Here is a 23,047-nt window from a genome sequence, read left to right as displayed (position 1 = left end):
TCATTCATATTTGTACTCCTTTAAAACTCTATAAGATTTTTCCTATTAGAACACTTCCGTGTAGTTAGTCGTTAGGTATAATTTGCTATCCCTTATTTTTGCCCTCCTTTGATGCGCCTGAATCTATTGCTTGCATGTCTTAGTGATTTCTCTGAGTATGGCATCACTTGACTATCATTTTATTGTGTGGTTTTATAAAATATTGGATACACTCACAAATCATTAGCAAGTAAAGCTTTTGGTTTTGCTTTGTTTCTTTAAATCTCAGGAAATTTCTCTCCTTTATGGAGGTAGTGTTTTTCTTGTACTTTATTCTTGCTTTGGAATATCAAATTGGGAATCATTAGGTTGACAACCATTCTATTCTTTAAACTAATATAAAACAATTATTTATGCTTAGTGTTTATACTAAGTGCTGGGCAGAGTTTTCAGTCTCTGGAATGTAGCAGTAAATAAAACAAATTATAATTCGTGCTCAATATGTGCTTTATAATGAATTGGGTGAGATAGGGTGCGATGGGGGAAAGATATAAAATGTATATAACATAAAATAAGCATAAAATGGTTAAACGTAATGGTGTGTTAGAATGTGATAAATGTTATGGTAAAGTGGAGTAGGCTGAAGGAAATCAGGACTGTGAGAGTAAACAGTGGCTTGCAACTTTATATAAGGCTTCGGGGCAGGGCTCACAAATCAGGCGGTACACGAGCAAATATTGGAGGAAAGAGCAAAAGAGACGGAGGGAGGAACCACTGCAAAAATGCCTGAGGTAAGATGGGACTTTCATTGTGTCAGAAGCTGCATCAACAAGACTGGAAGAAATTAGATCAGAGAGGTAATAGGGGCGATATGATCAAGGACCTCATGAGCTATTTTAAGGGCTTTCATTTTTATTCTGAATAAAAAGTGAAATTATTGAATGATTTTAATAGTAAAGTAACATGATCTGACAAATGTTGAAATGAATCCCTCTGGCTTCTGATCATAAATATGTGGGGAAAGGGTGAAAGCAGAGATGAATCGTACAGGTGGCTATTGTACAGGGCGGGACAAAAATTGGTTTACGGTTGTGAGTACACAAAACAGTTTATTCTTGGATTATTATTTATTAGTTATATTATCATTTTCCATACAAACCACTATAAGCTTACTTTTGCCAGACCTTGTATAAATTGATACCAAATACAAGAATGGCTTTGATCAGAGTTGTACTAATGTAGAAAATAGTTGTATCCTAATGTCTTTTTCAAAGTAAATCCAACAGGAATTCTTGAAAGATTAGATATGATTCAAGAGAAACAGAAGGGTCAAAGATGACTCACACATTTTATCCTGAGCTGTTAAAAGGGAAGGAGTTGCCATCAGCTAAGGTGAAGAATTTGTTTTGTGTTTTCTGTGTGTGTTGGGGGTGTATGTGTTAAATATCTTAATGGAGATGGTAAGTAGGTAGTTGGACACGGGCATCTACATTTATGGGAAGAGAGCTGATCTAAAGTTTTAACTGTAATTTTTGGCAAGTATTTGACTATAAAGCCATCCAACTGAATAAAACGATGATCCACTGAATGGGGATCGAAAAGAGAAGGGCAAAGACTGACCCCTGACATTCAGAATATTGAGATTGATAATAGGAGAAGGAGTCAACCGATGTCTCTGCCTAGTGAATTAAAAGGACAACATTATTATGCAATACCTTGGAAGCCAATGGAAAGTGAATCAAAGAGAAGAAAATTATGATTACTCGTGTAGTCATAAAGGTACCTTAGATAAGATACAAGGCTCATAGTAACGGTCAGAAAATGAGATTCGGATAGTGCGCCAGTACCTTACAGTTAGCTACAGAATGGAGGAAAGTGGAAGGAAAATAGGCCCAATATGCACTTTCTTTGGGACTAGAATGCTGATGGCCAAATCCTCCCCCCAAAGTCAGTGCTCATAGGTTAGGTTAGACTTTGCCAACCACATTCTTGGTGGTTCTCCTGTGTCTGATGCAGTAAGGTGGTACGTGTCTGCCTCCCAGCTGTCTTCTGGCAAGTGGGTCACTCATTCTCTTGAAATACTTCGGAAGGAAAAGCATTGCTAAACACGAGATTTCTTTTGTAACAAATTCTAGGATTTTGTTTCCTGTGGTTAACACTCAAATTTCTCCAAGTTCATCTTATTTCTGAAAATAGGGTGCATGGCATGGTGTAACTTATTAGAAATCTTGATATTTCATCACTGTCATTCATAAATTTTGTAAAATTTTTACTGTTTCCCTTCAGCAATGGAACTTGACCTTTGAAGTGAGTCAACCTCTCTTGAATCTTCCTGTATAAATTAATAAAACTGAGTTGTGTGAGATAAAAACTAGTATCTGAGACAGTACTTTCTGGCAATTTCAGGGCCTAAGGCAGGAAATCAACTGCTGTAAACCATCACATCAACATATAAAAAGAAACATATCATTTGATGCAGAAACATTTCACAGAACCCAACACCCATTCATGATATGTTTAAAAACTCAGGAAACTATAAATAGAAGATAACCACCATGATTTGATATAAAAATCTACAAATAAATCCCTATATCTTACTTCATGTTGAGAGGGTAGATGCTTTCTTCCTAACATTTAGAGGAAGGTAAGAATGGTCTCTTCAGCACTTGTAGAGAGCGGGCTGTAAGCTGGCAAAGCCCTTACAGACCCAGAGGTGCTGCCAAAGGCCAAGCCTCATTCCCCTGAAAATTGGAAACTGAGTAATGCAATCCAAGATGTGAGCAAAAAGGTTTGCCCTCGCTTGGGGCAACCTAGGGGAACTGTGGCTGTGTCCAGGCAGAACAAGAACAATGATATGCTGCCCCAAGAATGATTTAGAGATAAATGAGTGCTGTATGAAATAAAGCTTCAAAGCCTGTTTAGGGTCGCCTGTATGCCACCAGCATGCAGTGAACCTCCTGATACCACTTTCTGTCTCTCTTGCCTGTTTTCCAGTCCCTCACTGTTCCCACTCAGCCTGGCAGGAAGGAGTCATGAGGGATGTGACAACCACTCTTATTTAACATTATACTGGAAGTTCTAGCAAGTGCAATATGGCAAGAAGAGAAAATATAAAGGCATAAATACTGGAGAGAAAAATATAAAATTATAGACCATCACATGATGGTTAATGTGAGAAATCCCAAAGAATCATCAACAACTACCCCTGGAACCAATAAGGAATTAAAACAAGCTTACGGGATATAAAGTTACCATGCAAAAGTCAGTTGCTTTCTCATATGCCAGCAAATGAATAATTGGAGTTTGAAATTAAAAGCACAGCACCACTTACACTAAAACCAAAAACAAAACAAATAAATACTTGGGTATAAATTAACAAAAGATGCATACATTATATATGCGGAAAAATCACAAAACACTGATGAAGAACAAAAAAGTTTTAAATGAATGGATATTCTGTATTCATGAACTAAAACACCTAACATTAAGATACCAATTGTTTGAGTTAAAGCAAACCCAATTGAAATTGCACTGACCTATTTCATAGATAGCAACACTGATTCTGTTTTTCCCCCAAACCATTTATCCCTTCTGTGCCCTCTTCCACCTCCACCCAGACCTCCAGCCATCACCACTGATTCTGAAGTCTGTTTGAAAAAGCAGAACAAGTAGAACAGGCAACGCTGAAGAACAACTTTCGGTAACTTGACTACCCAATTTTAAGACAAACTAATGTTGTCATAATCAAAATAGTGAGATGTTGATGAAAGATTAGATATATAGGTTGATGCAACAGACCTATACAAATAGAGTCAATTAATCCTTGAACAAGGGGAAAAGCCAATTCAATAAAGGAACAAGTCTTTTCAACAAATCATGCTGAAACACTTGGATGTCCATATGCACAGACATCCAGACTCAAACTTTACATTTTAAGAAATTACTCAAATTTGGCAGTAGATCTAAACACAAAATACAAAACTATGAAGTTTCTAGCAGACAGCATAAGATAAAATCTACATGTATTTCATTTCTTTTATCTATTTCACTATATTAACTATGTCAATTTTTTTTCATTTAATCAATAATGCTATTGTTTCCCTTAACTAAAAGCCACATTTTGAAACTTTGGGAAAAGATCAAGAGTCATCCCTTTTGACAAATTTGATTTCTCAACTTCTTTAATCTGCAACATTTACCACATGTGATTCTGTATAAATCTTAGAAAACAACAAAGTTCTATCTACTGGTTCGGTAGTTGTTATTTTTATTTTACTTGGTTTATTGTGTATATTTATTTTGGAGCTGTGGTAGCTGGGCAAAATAGTGTAATGAAAGGAACATCTTTTGCAGTCAAAGATCTCTGGGTCCTTACTTCACCACTCTTAACATTTTCCATTAAGCCCAATGGAAGATCTTCTATATATTAAGAGTTGGACACCATTTGTCATGCAAAACTCACTTTTATCCTGACATTAAGACTGGTTGTCCCATTCTGTTTATGTTCCACTTGTCCTAATCTTATACCCTCTTAAAGGTTCACATGTTGTCCAAACATTTCAGAGATTTTGTTAACTACTCAATTTCACAGTACCACCAGGCATCCTATAGAATATATTTTCCCCATTAAGTTAATTTCTTTCTACTACTAGAGACACCACTGACACAGATGGGAACCAGGAGTAAGACACCACTTGCAGGGTCCATCTTCTTTTCTTTCCCTATCACTGTAACTAACATAGTTTCTATTGGCTCAAAATGACAATGTCAGATTACCCCCTAACATTTTTTATAATGAATATTATAAAATGATTAAAGGATTTTTCTAACAAATAAAGTGTAATATTAAAGTGCATTCTATAAAACAGACACAATGGGAAGTGTCGTGGTATAAAATTAAGTAGAGGTGAGGAGGACCTGGAAGAGCCTCTTTCCCCTTCCCTTTGTGTCTCCTTTCAAGGAGATATTTAATGCCTTTGGATTTCCTATCAACACAGTATAAAATCACTAGACTAGAACATAAGAATCATGAAGACCAATAAACTATATTAATATTCCCCAATTACTTGATTGTATATCCTATCAGTTAAAAAAAGCAAACAAGTCTTACTCCCATTATACTTCTACTTATTTGTTTATAAATTACAACTATATACTGCTATATTTGTGTAGTTTATATTGTACACAATATACAGATGTTTGAATCAAAACATTCAAAGTTTTATATTTAAAAATGAAATATAAATTCAAGCTCCAATATTCTTCCTAGCACAATGATGCATTTTCTTGCACGCCATTTGGTTGACTTACATGAGACTTCAGAGACCATTACTCTAGATCAGTGATCCTTAACATCCTGTTTTGAAAATAGATGCTCTGTTCGTGATAAAATTCACAATGGTTTGCGGTGAGATAAAATGAATAAGAACAGTGGTTCAAATACAACTACAGTAAATATGACCAAGGATGAGAATAGTCAATTAACAGTAATTTTAATTCAGACATAGTCATAAAACTGAAAATCTAACCCAGATAGTACATGCCACAGGGATGTCAATTGGAAATGAAAGATTCATTTTACTGGCTAGCTTATTAATAGGGATCCAGTATTTTCACTTACTCACTGCACAAAACTCCAAAGTGAAAAATAAAGGCAGAGCTGCTCTAGAAATGGGTATATTATCCAGAATCCTGTCCATAAGGAGTGTCTTAAAAATTTGAAGGCATGTCCTCTGAACCTTAAGTGGTTCATTGAGAATCACTCGCCTAGGTCATGCAAACAGAAATATGCATTCCCTTGAAATATAAACTCTTGTTTTCCATCACTAACAGTTATAGTCTCCATTTGACACTTTTAATTTCGAGTAAATGCTTAAATATATATCCAATACCAAAAGAATGCATAAAAATCCTTTAGGACCAAATTCCCATTGTGGAATCTACTTATTCTGGTACAGGAGAGTCTAAGAGGAAAGCAAAACATAATCGGATTGACATCTGCTAAATAATACGTGGATGAGACCAATCCAAACAAGTCCTCTTTGTAAAATATTCTGGGAGAATTTTCTCACAGTCAAGAGGCATCTTTGTGCTCTTTGCTTAATAAAAATGTCCGCATGTAGACAAAGCTGTGAGATTTCTTGAGATTCTCATAAATACTAATAGTCAATATAAGGCCCTATATGCTCTGCAAAACTATCATGGGAAAATAGAAGTTTATAGATTATCTATGTAAAAAATATCAATTTAATAGTTCAAGTATTCTCGGCCAACAGGTAAGCATGGTGACATATAAAGAAGAACTAAAATTGAGCGCGTCAAGAATTTAAGGTGTTATTTTCTATATATACCATCAGCCTTCCCACCATACCTACATAATCTGTGAAAAGTAGAAAAAAAAGTGGTCACATAATAAATGGTATGTTATGTTGTTCAAAAAAAGAGGTATCAGAATACAGGAAAGGTGAAGTGGGAAGGCAGGTGGGAAGTTTTCCTAGAGGAAGTACAACTTAAAAGCAGCACAGAAAGGGTCAGTTTTCAAGGTGTGCCATGTCTTGATCCCTGGGCTAGCAAGCTTTGCAGTAACTTTGGCTACACAGTGTTAGACGACGTGGCCTGCAGCTTAATTGTGATTTGAATGGAGTTTTTCAGGCATTGTACTATCTATGCTTTAAATACTCTCTTCCTTTTCAACACATCACAAAAGATTGGCCTTTCTTTGTGAGAGAAGAGTAATACTCTCAAGACTTGAAAAGAAAGATATCAAACTCATGGGAGTCTATATTTAAAGAGACCATTTCTCTCCTGAATAGCTACCCAGCAGCAGTAGTGTTCAGTGAAGAGAAAGTGGCATTGTCTCCTCCTTTCTAACTTGAGCAATTTGTGGAAGATTCCTCTGTAAACCTTTGCAGGAGTTGTGTGTGTGTGTGTGTGAGAGAGAGAAAGAGAGAGAGAGAGAGAGACTGATTTTCTAGTTTGATGTTGGATGAATGATTTTGTTGCTTATAAGTACAAACCAACATCTACTGAGTATTTCAGTGTCACGACTGACTTTTAATTAAGATGTTTAAATTAAACGAGCTGGATTATACGTTAAAAACAATGTAAATTGTAAAGATTTTCTAATACACCCATCATGAAAGACAAAATCACATAATATTGAGTACAGACTATTTTGAAATAGTGCTCAGAGATTCATAACCAAAATCAGTAAGAAAGAGGAAAGACTATATACTTTTATCTACATGCAACAAAAACTGAGAGATGTCTTCTATGTGGAGATTGGATCAGAGTTAGTTCTTCAACAAAAGTAAAATTTTCCCCTTTTTAAGTGGCCTATGCAGAAACTAAACCTGGAAGACATGATCAGAAATTAAGAAATAGAATACTGATTTTACAAATATAAATAAAAATGAAACCTAGAGAGGTAAAAAGAAAGCAAAAGCAAACACTCTCCCACGGCCACAAAGTTAAAAATGTATCTTTATATTTGAGACTGGTACTTTAAGTTCAGAAACAGAAATTTAGATTTCCCTTAAGGATGGTGTACACTTACTCAGCAATGTTCGCCATCCAACAGTGTTATTTTTAATAGTTGTTGATAGTATTCTTGTTCCATTGAATATCTGCACAAATTTTAGAATAAGCTTATCAATTTCTCCTAATAAACTGTTGGGATTTTCACTGGAATTTCATTGAGTCTATAGACCAATGTGGAAAGAATTGCTATCTTAACAATGTTGAATGTTTTCACACATGAAAAGGGTACATTTCTACACTGGTTTAGGTCTTCTTCAATTTCTCTTAGCATAGATTTCTAGTTTTCAGATATTTTTCCACTGTTTCTCAGGTTTACCCTTACGTATTTTCTATTTTTAATGCAAAGGCAATTTAACTTTTAGGAACTACTCAGGATAGACTCACAATGGAATTTATACTTCTTTGGGAAATATAAATAATAACCAATAAAGAAAGGAAGATAATTAGAAATCTTGAAATGGCAATAAGGAAACAGGTAGAGAGAAGGGAAGGCAAATTGGAATAGTATCTCCACGTAGAAATAACAGTCCAACCAAGAAGATATTATAAGGACAACTACAAATTTAAAAAAACAACAACAACAGGCATAATTTCTACTTTTGAAAATAAGAGGTTCCTTCCTTTTTTTTCAGAGCATTTACTTTAAAAACATGTAAATATAATGTTAACCTAAAAATAAAAGGCCAAAGTGAGAGACAAAAAAGCACTTATTTGAGATACAAAAGAATAGCTATCCTGGAAGCACTGATTTGGGCAGAACCCCAAATAGTGTTCTAATTAGGGGGTGAAGGCAAGGGACTGTATGAAAAAGGGAAGGGAAATAATTATCCAAATAGAAAGAAGGAATCTTGACTGATGTCAATAAGTCAAGGAAGAAATCTCTGTAGTTGTGCAAATAAGCTAAGTTATTCTTGAGCTACACATGGTGGTGCTAATTCTAAAAAAAGGGTTTAATTTTTAGTCCGGGAGTCAGAATGTTTGCTTTTCTGTTAGCTTTGCAAACAGTTTTTTGAAATACAATGTTGGTTTGGCCCAGTCCAAAGGTTATTTTGGCCACTGTAAACATTCCAAAGGTTTAAAAAGTAAGACATGCGAGGCAGTTCCTCTGGGATAACAGCTCTGACTCCATTTTGATGTGGCTTCATTTATATTATTTTTCACAGCAAATAGCAAATACTTTCTCTGCCTCTTTGAAATTTATCTTTTAGAAAATAAATAAGCCTCTTTTAAACTTCAAGTCCTTGTAATAGCTTCTTCAAGGACCTTAAAGCCATCTCTTCAAACTGTAAATACTTTCCTATCTCTCAGTTTCTGTGGTATTATAAAAATGTTAACTTTTGTGGGTATCTTAAGTTGTAAAATTAGCTCCAGTCATAAAGATATGAATTCTTTGTATGCCTGTTTTCTCTCTGGGTAAATTAGGTTAATTAACATAGCTCATCACTTCAATTACCAGATAAGTTAGGATGAACTACATGTGACCAAGGACGCTGTCAATTCCTTTTACTTGAGGACTAGTTACCATTTACTTTGAGAACATGTATGGAATGCATTGTATCTCCTTGTGTATATAAAAGAGTAAGATTATTTTCTGTCTTTGCAATCTCTTAGAAGATTGCCTGTGATGTGTATCTCATTCCTGTTTAATATTTATCTGATAATGAAAATGTTCTCTTTCTCTATTAAGCTTTGTGGACACAATTTTTGGGTGGCAAAAAGTTTTTCTGTTTATAAAATTGTATTTCTCCAACAATATCCAAAAGATAAGAAAATGCTGGAGAAGTGCATTCCAATGGAACACACATATAAAGCCCCAAAGTGGAGAAAGAACGTGATATTATTGAAAAATTATAATAAAATCGGTGAAATTGATTGGCATGAGCTAGAGTTTAAAAGATGAAGCTGGAGAGGAGAGTTATATATATATCAGCCTATATTGTGTGAGTATATGATGCCATAATCAGAAGTTTAGATTTTATTCCAGTTTCAATGAGTGAATGCTGAAGAGGTTCAGGCTATATCTAATTTGCATTTGCAAATGATGAAACCAGCTATTGTGTCGAGAATTAATTGAAGAGTTAAGAATTCAAGACCAATTGGTGTTGCACAGTATCCTTGGAAAGAGATGTAATGGCTTTAAGAATAGAAAATACACATAGAGAAAAAGAAGAGGCCAAGAATATCTTTTGATTAAAGCACAGAATATCATTTTTTACTCCCTTAGAACATAATACAATATATATTACTTTTAATATTTGCTTTTTCATGATGCTATGATATTCCACCCTATGAATATGCTAATTCAAATGAACATCTCTCTATTTTGGAATATATTTCTATAATAAATAGGTATATGGACAGAATTTGGATTCTTTTCTAAGGGTACATTTGTGCAAATAAAATCTTCAGTCCTATGTATCGTTTCAAATGCACTGATACGTTGTCTGTCGCCTTTCCAAAAACCAACAGTAAAAGTTGTTGATTAAACAAAGCTAAGTTTATTAGACTACTGACCAGCAGCTGGGCATAGTGTCAGCAGTATGTCTGGAGGGGAAACTGAGGAAAGGATATTTATAGAGTTTGACTACCTGAGTTGCATGATATTAAGGTGAGAGTTACACTGTGTGGAGCTGGTGGAGATTAGACAGAGTTTATGATAATCTCGCTTTGGACTGATGTACAGAGTGAGGTAAGGGTCCTGAAGGAAGTCTTAAACTAGCTAATTACTCTTCATAAGAAAACTATTTTAGTTGAATTACTGTCACATCTAGAAGCTTGTCCTTAGTATTTTAAGATTAAGACAGGGAAATGGCCCAGTGTTGATCAGTACAAGAATAGAAAATTGTATTGAATTTAGTCCTTAATATATATTGTCAAATTACTCTTAATGAAGTTTGCATCAACTAGTATTTTTCTATATATACTCTGAAATTTTATTTTTGTCATTGATTATATTTTCAGTTGGATTTAGGGTATGATCATTTGAAAGATGATTTATTGGTAATCATGTATTAATGTGCTACATTGCCACATCTGATTTTTTGATGCATGTCTTATTAATATAAATCTACACCTTAATAAAGTAAAAGGTAAACAATGGTTGATCATTAATTAGTTAATAAATAGAATTATTAAAAATATGCATATGCAAACCAATCATTAGCCTCCTGAAAAAAAATGTGATGAGAAAAAGGTGTTGAAAATTAACCATCCTAAACTTCAGGGCAAATATATGAATTTCTCTTGTCAGAGTCACTTTTGCAACACTTCTACTATAGCATTTCAACTACCAGCAGGGTTTAGTGAACAGAGATGGCTCTGGCATATTTCCAAAATGAGCTCAGTACTGAACCCTTCATTTGAGGAGCTATATCACTGTTAGACAGATGATGATGGAGTCCCTTTCCAGTGGGAATACTTGGGTTGCATCCTTCACTTATCATTCCTGTGCACAGTGACTATCAGAAATAGCTGTAGAAGATTAGCCAGTTTGGGGTGTTATTCCAGTAAATGCTTTCATGGCAGGTATCAAAAGAAAGACACCTAATGCTCTTAATCTTTGGAAAAATAACCTAAGGGGGGGGGAATTCCATTTTCGTACAGAAACATTTTCAGGGAAATGTTTTCTAAAGCAACAAGCATTTCAGATAATGTAATACAAGGGTGGACAGAAGTATGTTTACAGTTGTAATACAAATAAATAATACAATGATTAATAAATAATAATACAAGAACAAACTGTGTTTCATGTACCCACAACTATAAACCTACTTTTGCCCACCCCTGTATATAAAATACAAAAACAGTATAATGAATGTTGTTGGGGAAAGTAGTAAGAGTATTTCTAGCAAATGAAGTTTCAGAATATGTAAGAAAATAAAGGATATTTATTTACTTGTATGAATTCTCTATTAATACCCATTTTTCCTTTAGAAAAAAAGTACATGCATTCTTGTTTTTTTAATTTTATGAAATTAAATAATACTATATATTGAGATTGAAGAGAGATTGTCTTACATGAGTTATTTTTAGACTGTATAGCTCTCTATTCTTTGCTCCCATTGGAAATAATCTACCTGAATGGGAGGCTTACAAATATACTCATATTTTTATAAGCTTTAAAACTATAAAAAGTTCAAGCAGTCAATCAATATTTTTGAGTGCCAAGTACATGGAAGAATTTTAATTAAATATGTTATTACCAAGCTAAATAGAAAATGCTACAGCCATAGTTGTGCTTCTCCCAGTGCAGAAATCTTTTGTCTTTTGTTCATATTTTTATCCCCAAACTGGCACAGAGCCCTGCATATAGAATGCTCAATTCTTTGTTGAATTTATATATAGAATTCCTAATCCAGTTCAAAAATTGTTGGTGAAGAGAAAAAATGCAATTCAAAGTAAGTAAATGATGGATATATAAAGTATTCAGGAGGAAGAAAAGAACATGTTACAAGTCATTATACTTTTAATTGCAAAATACTTGCCATCAATGACAATTATTTGTTGGACTTCAGCTTTTTCATTTTAGAAACAAGGTATTACTATGCAGGTACTTAAAGATTAAGCAATATTAGAATGAACTCTCCTGAGGGGTGAGAAGATATTTAAGTCAACACTAATTTTTTCTCTATATATTCCTCAGGTGAGTGAGCCTTCTCCAACCCCTCAGCCCCCACCACAGCCTGTAAAGAACAGAAAAGAATTCAATAGCCTTTTTTTTTGTTTCTTTCTTGTAAAAAGTTCTGTCTGATCTCAAAGGAGAAACATTCTCCAGGAATTCTCATACCTTGTTTGCAGCTAGTAAAGGTTCTTAGGATTAAAATACATGAGAGGAGCAGAATGCTTCCTTTCCCTTTTAATATGTGGAATAGATGCTATCTAAGATTTTTGATAGAATGTTTCTGGGTCCTAGAAAACCTTAAATAGTTCTCAAACCATGAGAGGTTTGAAGCATAGATATCTGAATTTACATATTTACATGGTATAGAATGGTAGCTTTTGAGATATGTAGAAAACTAGGAGAGAGATTAAATTATCATATTACAAATGGCAATACCTAAAGTCTACACTGAAGTTTTCTTTTTTCCTTTAGTTGGTGTAGTTATGTTGATAGGGAGGTGAAAAACATATGGAGAAAAGATACTATTTTGGTGAAAGTGTTCTTATTGGAGATATATGTGAAATTGGGTCATTCATGGCTTCTCCTGGCATCCTATAGTCAGTTTTTCTGTCTCTCTTCCTAATTCCCTTACCCTTACCCCCAGAGTTAGCCGAAGTTTAAGGCACCGTCCAAAATATCAGGTCTGTCCAACTCTTTGCCCTCCAACTGCAAGGAATTAGGTTCAGATTACAAAGTTAGAAGGAAGAGTCCACACCAGATGACCCTCACTTCGGACACCAATGCAAGATTGGTGGTTTTCCCAAACCACCCTCAGATTTGATACTTTTCTAAAAAAAGACTCACAGGACATACTAAAAGCTGCCTAATTCATGGATAAGGCTTGTAATACAGGGAAAAGATACAAATTAAAACCAGCCAAAGGAAGAGACCTGGAGTGCCAGGGGGCTCCAAATGTAAGTCTCCATTGTTCTCAGGGTGTGCTACCTTCCCAGCATTCATATATGACAATCTGCATGGGATTGTGCCTACTCAGGAATTTCACCCAAGCTTCAGGGTTTACAGTTTTATTGAGACAGCATTATGTAGGCATGATTAATTTATTTCCCACATGGTTGAACTCAGACTCCATGTCATTTGAAACTTCTGACCCAAAGCCCTACCCTAAGTCACATGATTGGTCGTTCTGGCATGGCCAGCCCATAACTTAAGACTATCAGGTGTGGTCGTTCAAACACTGAGCCATCTCATGAGCATAAACTATTAGTTGTGGTCCTAGGGGTCTTCCAAGAAAAAAAAGTCATTCCTATCACTCAGGAATTCCAAAGGTTTAGAGGCTATCCCTAGGAGCTCAGGGAAAAACAGATTTATCTTTGGGCAAGGCCACATTTTTTACTTTACTCTCTTTCCTTTATTCTCCATATATGTCCATAAGAACACTGATCTCTGTTTATTCTATACCAGTGGTTCTCAAAGTGTGGTCCCTGGTGCAGGAGCAGCAGCAGCACTTGAAAACTTCTTAGAAATGCAAATTCTTGAGGCTCACTTAGGTCTACTGAATCAGAAACTCTGAGAGAGGCCCAGGAATCTGCTTTTAGCAAACCCTCCAGGTGCTTCTCATTCATGCTCACATTTGCAATCCACTGTTCTAATCCTCAAGCCCTTATTAGCCATGGAACAAAGAAGAACAGGGAGGGGAATTTAGGAGCCTTTCCTGAGGAGAAATATCACTGAAAATCTCAGTAGTGCTTGAACAGGCACACCTCACTTATCTTCCATTTTTGTTTTCAATCTGCTTCATTTTTAAAATAATAATTTAAAATTTATGTTAGTAGTAACCAGCAGGGAATTGTGCAAAAATATCTTTAACAAAATAAAACTTGCACCATCGTTGTCAATGTTGGGTCTGCATTGAGTGGTTTTGTTCTTCCAATTGAAAACAAAGACCATTCTCTCACAAGTGGAGATGCTGTATCATATTCTGAAACACAGGATGACTTTTTTTAATAACTCAGCTATAAACTAATCAACATAGAGGTCCATGAGATGCAGGCCGACAGTTTGTGGTGTAGAGTTTAATTAAATTGGGCACTGCTATAATTAAAGGTTTTGAGTTATTAATGCATCACTCTGGCAAACATTTAATTTTTATCTCATTGGTGAAACCCTTATTAAAACAGGATATTAAGACAGCTAAATAGAATTTGCTGCAGAAATGGTTTGGATTTTTAGATGTAATTCAGCACAATACACCACAGTGATTGTTTTCTTTTTAAATAAAAACGAGGACTTTTGGAAGCTCAAGAAAATGAGCTCAGTCTGAGATAAGACTGATTCAATTTTATAAAATCATATATCAGGCATAGTAAAATTATAACTTGGAAAAGACTTGCTCTCAGTGCTCAACATTGGAAATCTATGTATACGCACCTTAAACCACTCTGGTATTTTGGTATCTCAATATTGAGGTTGAATTCTCAGTATCACTTGTACTATTTTAATAAATATTTTACATTTTCATTTATCAGCAAAAGGCAGAAGGGAAGTTGCACCATTAACCTATTGATTTCCAGTTTCCTCTTGGAGCTAATATTAATTAAAACATCATCTGTATTTATTTATTCATCATGGGTTCCAAATGATTTTCCTAAGTAGAAGTATTTTTTCTGGCCAGCATCCCAATGCAGATTTGTTACTGAACTAAAGGGGTTCATATTCCTGTTCACATCAAAGCCCAATCAAACTCCAATAGGAATTTGCAGCCAAGAAAGTAAAGGTTTATTAATTAAAGAAATGGAGCAATGCCCAGAGTCACAGGTAAAGTCAGGCTGAAAGACCTGGCTTCCCAATGGCTTCTAGAGGATGAGTTATATAGGAGACTAAGGGAGTTAAGGTCTTGGTATTTATTGATTGGTAGGCTCTAAGATAGGGGGTAGCTGGTAATTGCATCTGATCCTGATGTCAGCCATGGCATCATTCTGTCTAGTTTCCTCAAGGGTATGGTTGGTGTGGTCCCTCCGATTTTCTGGGTTTGGAGCTGAAACACAACTGAGGCCTAGATGTTATCTCCAGTTTCACTAAAACTGTGGTCAACAGACCTGAGGCTCTTTTCTGACAGAATATTTGATGCCAGCCAACCAGAAGCTCATTGTCGTGTGGGCTTAATGACTAAGGGAGTGGATGCTAAAGAGAGTGGGAATTGGGTGAGTCACCGTGGTGAATGAGGCCAGTTTGTCTAAAGGAAAGAAAGGAGAAAAGGTCATATTAAAGAGATGAATTTTCTGCTCAGTTACAGATTCGGTGATATCGTTCCTTCTCTGATACTTAGAATCTTAGAGTGCAAAAACACAAAGGCCAACATTTCTCAGAGAATGTTAAGGAATCCTAGTTTCAGGGTTCAATATGCCATAGAGCAAACCCCAAATTAAAGTAAATTAACAACTATTAGAATCTACATCCCCCTTTGCAAGATTCAAATTCTGTGATGGTACATTACAAATTATGAGAAGTCTTATATTTAAGAAATATAAGGACCTTTGCTTATTTCAACACTTGTCAAACTTAATTTGCCACGGGCCTCTTCCTTCTCCTGACCATAATGCTGTTCCACAGAGCACCCATTGGAAAGTGCTATCATAATAAAAAGAGTTAGTTTAGGCACTAAGACACCCCAACTCAATCCTGCTTCATTATTTGCTGTGTGAGCTTAGAGAAGTTAATGAAATGTCTGAAGATTCAGTTTCTCATCTCTAACATGATGTTGATAATATAGTAGAGGCTTATTGGAAGGATTAAATGAATCTATAGGTTCAGAAACTTGGTAAACTTTAAAGTGAAATTGGAAAGTGTGTTTCAATTTCTTTCTCTCTTACTTATTCAGAAATTTGTCATGACCCTGTGCATTTCTCAGGCACTTTTTTCTACTTCTGTCATCCCATGAATTCCATCGGACATCCCTTGCTCTGTAGAAGGTGATGGGATAGGAGGAATGCATAGAGTTTGTGAGCATATTAGGGTAGGTCTACTTTGCTAAATATTTATTCCCTGGATTTATTCAGGCAGAACTTATTAGAACATTGTACAGGAAATAATGTACAAGGTTAATTAATGTCAGATTCTTTCTTATGTAAAGATACTTTGACTTGACAAACTGTATTAGTGCTCATAATGTAAATAAGCCAGTAACTTTATCATACAATGAATAAACATTGTCAAAACATGCAGGAGAGTGTGTTCAGGTATAATGAAAGGAGTGCAGATTCATATTCATGTAAGTTTCTACTAGCTAGTAATAGTAGTTACTTTTTAAAAGGGGAGATATATATAAAATCAGAAAAAGTAATGTCTATGTTTGACATGCGATGGGAATTATTCTTTCAAGATTTTAAGGGATAAGTATGGATTTGGTATGAATATTTGCAGAGAGGGAATAGCAGACAGACTTTTTTTTTTTTTTTAATGCAATAAGGGGTTTTATGATCAGTTTAAGAACAAGAGTGAAAAGAAAAGATCTAACTGCAAGCCCATGATTCTCTCCTTGGAGATGAAAATCTTTGAGAAGATGGAATGAGAATGCCTGGCCTCCAGAAGAATTTCTGATAAACATGCTTATGAACTGGACCAGATGGCTTCATGGTAAAGAACAGACTTTCTATTTTTCAAAAAGTAAATTATTTTAGAAAAATATACTTGGTCTCTATAGGTTGTTTATTATTAATCATCCTAAAATTATAGATACCATGCCTGTCTAGAGAAGAGTTGGTAATCAAATAAACAGTTCACATCCGTGTAAGTAACAGAAGGATAAAACTGGGAAGCCCTCAAATTCAAACAGCTTTTTTTGTGAACTGTGTTTTTTGCATACATCATTCAGAATATATCTGCTAATCCAATACCAAACAAGGTCCTAACACAAGAGAAAGAAATTTCTTGGGAACCATGATTGATTGTCACCAGCTCCTTCAAAAGAAAATCCTACATTTGTGTTTGGTTTTTGTTCATATCCTTTAAATTATTAATCAAACATGGTGTCAGGTAAGAATTATCATTACATGAGCCTGTTTCCACAATTTAACTCTCTGTGTCAACACAACACAAGATGAATATAACATCTTTGTTATTTAGCATCATCCATTACCACCCACCCACCCGTGTTTCAGTGGACAACATTCATCAAAGTTACTGGGGCTCTCTGTCAATGCCCAGCTCAAATCGGAACCTTTGGATTTAGATATTTTTTGTAAGCTCACATGATTTTTAAGTTGTTAAGTTCTATAAAATTTTAGCATCGATGTTATGGGCTGTGTTTTTTTATAGACTAAAAATAAACAGTAATTATTAGATAGTTTTTCACCCAAGACAGAGTTTTGTATCAGAAACTTTCAGGTACTGCAGAGTAACAGAACCCACTAAGAGAGATATTCACTTTTTTTTTTTTTAACCCCAAGACATAACTGACAGTAAATGATTTTAGTACAGTACAGTCACATCTAGGATTTAGCTGATTTTTGCGTAAATAAAAATCGAACCATACCATCTAATGTTTTAAACTTTCAAACACTTTCAATATTGAAAAGTGACTCTTATTTATGGAGAATACAAGAGATAAAGATTCCTGAACAAAGAGGTTATACATGTTTAAGTTCCCAGAATAGAAAACAGTTTTTTACTCCTTGAAACCTTTCCAAAATATCTGAGATAGTGACAGTATTTATCAACCTTATTAAAATCATATACTTTAAAAATCTAGTAGTATCTTACTCGAATAGTCTCTATTTAAATGCAAATTTTAGCTTCCTTCTGTCATAAAATGAGTTTTTCAATAAAAAGAGGTATGTATGTTTTATGCTAATAGCCTGTTTATCCTGCTACATGATGTGGCATTAATATCCAAGCCCAGGAGTTCTGTCTTTGGGAGGAGATAAAAAAGATAGATGTACTGGAAAATTACATAAATCTTCTTTGGGGTGGGGAAGAGATTTACTAATAGAATATGAAAATGTTTCTAAAGAATAATTATGAAAATAGTCTCTCTTATAAAACCTAGTTCTATTTTACAACAAAATATAAAATAAAACCACCTTAGTGACTGCAGATGCCTGTAGGGGAAAGGATTTGCAGTTTTATAAACCTTGCTACAGTGCACAGAGATATGGCTGGGGATGTAGAGCTCAAAATTTAAACCGTGTACTTATTTTTTTAATGACTTATATTTTTTAAGTAAATATTTAGTGTTGAACATGTATTGAAGAAATATTTTGAAGGCCTTTAATGCATCAAGCACCCTGATAGTTCATATGAGGGGATGCTTAGTCCTGGCCTTGCAATCTCTAGTTTCACTCACGTGGAAAACAGAAACATGCTTCACAGTGTCAGTCACTCTCCAAATTCACGCATTGATTCTAACTGAGCAGAACATTGGATCGGTGCCACAGTCACTCTGCTTTAAATGTAATATGAGAGATATGACATATATAATTATAAAATATTACACACATTATATAATGATAATTATGTTTGATTACATATTATTAATAATATACAATAATATATATGACATATGTATATATAAATACCTCTACTACAAGGAAAATTATAAGGACCTTAAAAAAATGAAAACAATATGCAAGGCTGGGGAAAGGGGTAGGAGGTAAGGAGAGGAAAGGAAATTGTCAGATTCAGAAATCTCTACCATTGAAACGTTTAAAGGGGCAAATGTAGGGAAGTATGTAGGGAAGTGGTAAAAAAAAAAAAAAAGTTTTTCACTGGGGAAAAAATAAATGAAACAACATGAAATTAAATTTTAAGAAGCTTTACTTTGTATAGTAATTTTAAAGGACCATAAGATAATAAGATGAAGGAAAACATTTGGTTGGGGTGAAATTGAGGAGGGTCTCGAATGGCAAGGAAGTGACTTGCAGTTTGGGGGATAACAAAGGAAAACTATGAAAGGCGCCTTAAGAGAAAATTCAGTTGTCAGAACTACAGAACTACCTCACTTGCAAAAATTAGTCATTTATTTCTGATTGCATTATTTAATATGTATTAGTCCTATTCTCTAATGTTGGTTACATATGTGAATATACAAGAAGGTTATTTTATCTCTATATTACTCTAACCCCAAGACACAAAAGCACCTCATTCAAGACAAGGTTAAGAAAATGATTTTGTGGATTACAAGGTGGACTTCTCAAATGTTGTAGCTTTTTGTTTTTTCTTCGTTTATCTCTCAATGACATCAACGTAACTCTCATTCCTATGGATTAGATTTGGCTAAATTTCTCCACTGGGGTTTTCTAGGGACTGGTGGTTTAGGTTACGTTTTTTGTGGACCTTAGTAACAGGCCTCTTCATTTCTTTTTACTTCTCTCTCTTCCTCTCTTAGCTTCATCATTTGCCTCATCTCACCATCAGAATAAATAAATAAATGACACAGTTCAACAGATTGATATTAGATTATGCAATGGGACAGGGATCTGAGAGGCAAATCATATCAGAGCCTCAACCTTAAAAACTAACTTTATTTACAGCTACACGTCTGTAGGTAAAGTCTTTAGAGAGATATCCTGAGTTCTACATTAGGAGACAATTTAGAAATGGAATCTGGATGGCAGGAATTATTTGTGGGGCTGGGTAAATTATACAGAGCAAGTTACATCTCAGAAGAAACTAATGGGTTCTAGGTTTTTTCCTTTATCTCCCATTTTCTCACCTTTTGGCCTCCACCCAGAAATGATCTGTTTTCTAGAAGCAGCGCAAAGGCCTCTGAAATTAGAAATGACTTAATGCAAAGTTTTGAGTCTTCTTCTACAAGTTTTAAAATATAGTCATTATGTTAAGACACAAGTTCATGGTTCTGCGATAGTTCTCTTGCCTGCATTATGTCTAGCAGCCACTTAACATTTCTTTGAAATGGAGGCCACTTTTCTTTAGTTTCAATTGCTGGTGCAGGTTTTTTGGTACTTAATGTTTGTATATATTTATGCTCTTTTCAGTGAGAAACTTGAGGGAGTGTAAGGGAAGTGAACTTAGAAACATGGGCTTCTTATATGTAAGTAGTGAAGAGGCTTTTGAAAGTGCTTGAAGAACTGTCGAAATGCTTCAAAAGCAGCAAAAGTTTATATTGAAAAGAGAAGCAATGTTCATTGAAAAACATCCCTTTGGCCACTTCTCTTTCCCCTTAAGATTAACAGTGCTTTTAAAACCAGAGGCAAAATCTTGAGGAAACATGAACAAAAAGTTCAAAAAGGTAGAGTCATTGGGTCATTAGAAGGTGATTGTTTTTTTTAACACTTATTCTGACAAGAGGAAAAACGCTGTCTAGGAAGAGGTGAGAATTGCATTTCTGAAGTTACCTGTTGAAGGCAGAGACAGGCGTAAAATGTATTACTTAGACTCATTCTGAATAAATTGTCACTGGGGATCATTTCGCCCCTCATAATTCAGAGATTTCCCTAAAAAAGAAGAAAATTTTACCCTTTGGGACAGCATGAATGGACATGGAGATTATTATGCTAAGTGAAATAAGTCAGTTAGAGAAAGACAAATACTATATAATCTCACCTATATGTGGAATCTCATGAACAAAATACACTGATCAACAAAACAGGAACAGAGGCATAGATACATGGAACGACTGACAACTGTTAGAGGGAAGGGGAGGGGGGCACTGGATGGAAGAAGGTGAAGGGATAAGTCAAAGAACATATATGCACAACCCATAGACACAGACCACAGTGTGGTGACGGCCAGAGGGAAGGGAACTGGGGCTGGGTGGAGGTGGGCAAAGGGTGGGAGGAAATGGGGACATCTATAATAATATCAACAATAAAAATAAAGTTAAAAAAGCCTTCAGATCTTAAATTAATAAAAACAATCCTGGAAACTAGAAAAGAAAGAAAAAAGTAAAGTTTGTATCCAACTAAAGGTGCCTATTTGCCTGTGTGCATGAAAGCCCAATAAGACTGAAACAGGAGTTTGCAGCAAAGAGAGAAAGGGTTGATTTCTAGGAAAAGGCCCATGCTTGGAGACAAGTGAACAAATGCTCAAACACCTGGCTCCCTGATGGCGTCCTGGGGATGAGTTATATAGGGCAAAGAATCATTAATCACTGTGACTAAGGGAGTTAAGGCCCTGGTCTCTATTGATTGATTGGCACCCGGGTAGGGGTGATTGGTCATCTGGTTCTGATGTCACCCATGGTGCCACTTCCTGTGGTTTCCTTGCTTTTGGGGCCTAGAGCTGAAACACAGCTGAGGCCTAGGTATTATCTCTAGTTTGACTGAGACTTTATCTCTGTGGTCAATAGACTGGAGGCTTTGTTTCTAAGATTATTTGATGCTGACCAGAACCTCATTTTTCTGAGCACTTAATGATTAATGGAATGGTCATGCAAGGGAGAAGGGGGCAGGCGAGTCAGGGTGCTGCATGAGGCCAGTTTGAATCAAAAGGAAAGAATGGAGAAAAGGTCATATTAAAAAAATTAAGTTTCCACAGGGTTACAAGTGATCAAAAACAAAAATTGCTGCCCAGCCGGGTGTGGCTCAGCTGTTGAGCATCGACCTAAGATCCAGGAGATCCGGCTTCGATTCCCAGTCAGGGCACATCCCAGGATTGCAGGCTCCATCCCCAGTCGGGGGTGTGCAGGAGGCAGCCGATCAGTGACTCTCTCATCATTGATGTTTCTATGTCTCTCTCTCTCCCTCTCCTTTCCTCTCTAAGGCCAATAAAGATATATTTAAAAAAAAAAAAAATTACTGCCGAGTCCTCCTCAATGTCTGCAATGATTAGTAAAAATTAGGTTCTAATAAAACATCACAATAATAAGAAGAAACTTACAGGCCATCAGAGCTACAGGATTCCTGTCCAAGCTATGTAAAACTAATTTTTCAGGAATAAACGCGTGTGAACTCACTATTCACTTTGTTGTTGGCAAGAGACATATAAACTAAATTTAGCAGCAAGACTAAGAATCTCATAATTTTAGCTGCTAGAGGCTACATGAAGGAAATCTGAAAATAGTAGGGCATCACTAAGAACTCTGTCTATATTTTTAAACTATAGGTCCAGGTTCTAACCATTTTTATGTTTCTTTCTCCATCTTCACTGATAAGGAGAGTAAGGGACTTAGGGAACTTGAATAATTCATTTTATTAATTCATTAATGAAAATTCATCCAGAGTAGAAGTAATGAGTACTTCCTAGTCTCTATGATATTCTCCAAACTATATACACATAAAGTATATAAAAATAATAACTATTTTATGACCATGATTTCTATATATTCCACTCAGATTTCTCAAACTACTGTTTGAATTTTTCTCCCATTTGTCTATTTGTTAAAAGTCTCTTGAGCTTCCTGTTCTTCTGAGCTTACTGATCTCTATTACACTTAGAATTATACTATCAGTACTTCTATTGAAATTTATATACACCCTAAATGCTCGGCTTTATTTCTATTATATAAAGCAGACTACAAAGACTTTGCCCCTACTTTCCTCACCTTCTGAAAAAAAATAAATTAGATCATCAGATTTATTTCTAATTCACTCATCAAAGCCACCGAAGGCTAGAATATCAGTCTCAATATCCAGAGCTTGTTAAAAGGGATATTTTAAGCTACCTCAATATCTGGAGTACTGTGTGAGTGGAATTACCCAGGTTCAGAAAAGGAGCGTTGTAAAATTCATTTCATTATAGTAGTGCTCAGTTTTGATTAGATAACACTGGTGTTATGCAGGGGAAAAGGTTAGTCTATACAGAGTGTGAAGATGAAGATGAAAATAAAAGAAAACAAAGCAGCTCCAAAATGATCATGTGCATCAAGTTAATGCATTTCCTCTTGAAGAAGACACTAAGTAAAATTGCTCTGTGCCTCTATAAAGGGAAATAATCTGCTCGGCATCTTCTTCT

Source organism: Miniopterus natalensis, chromosome 13, assembly GCF_054644295.1.
Source record: "Miniopterus natalensis isolate mMinNat1 chromosome 13, mMinNat1.hap1, whole genome shotgun sequence".
NCBI lineage: Eukaryota > Metazoa > Chordata > Mammalia > Chiroptera > Miniopteridae > Miniopterus > Miniopterus natalensis.
This window is presented reverse-complemented; position numbering follows the sequence as displayed.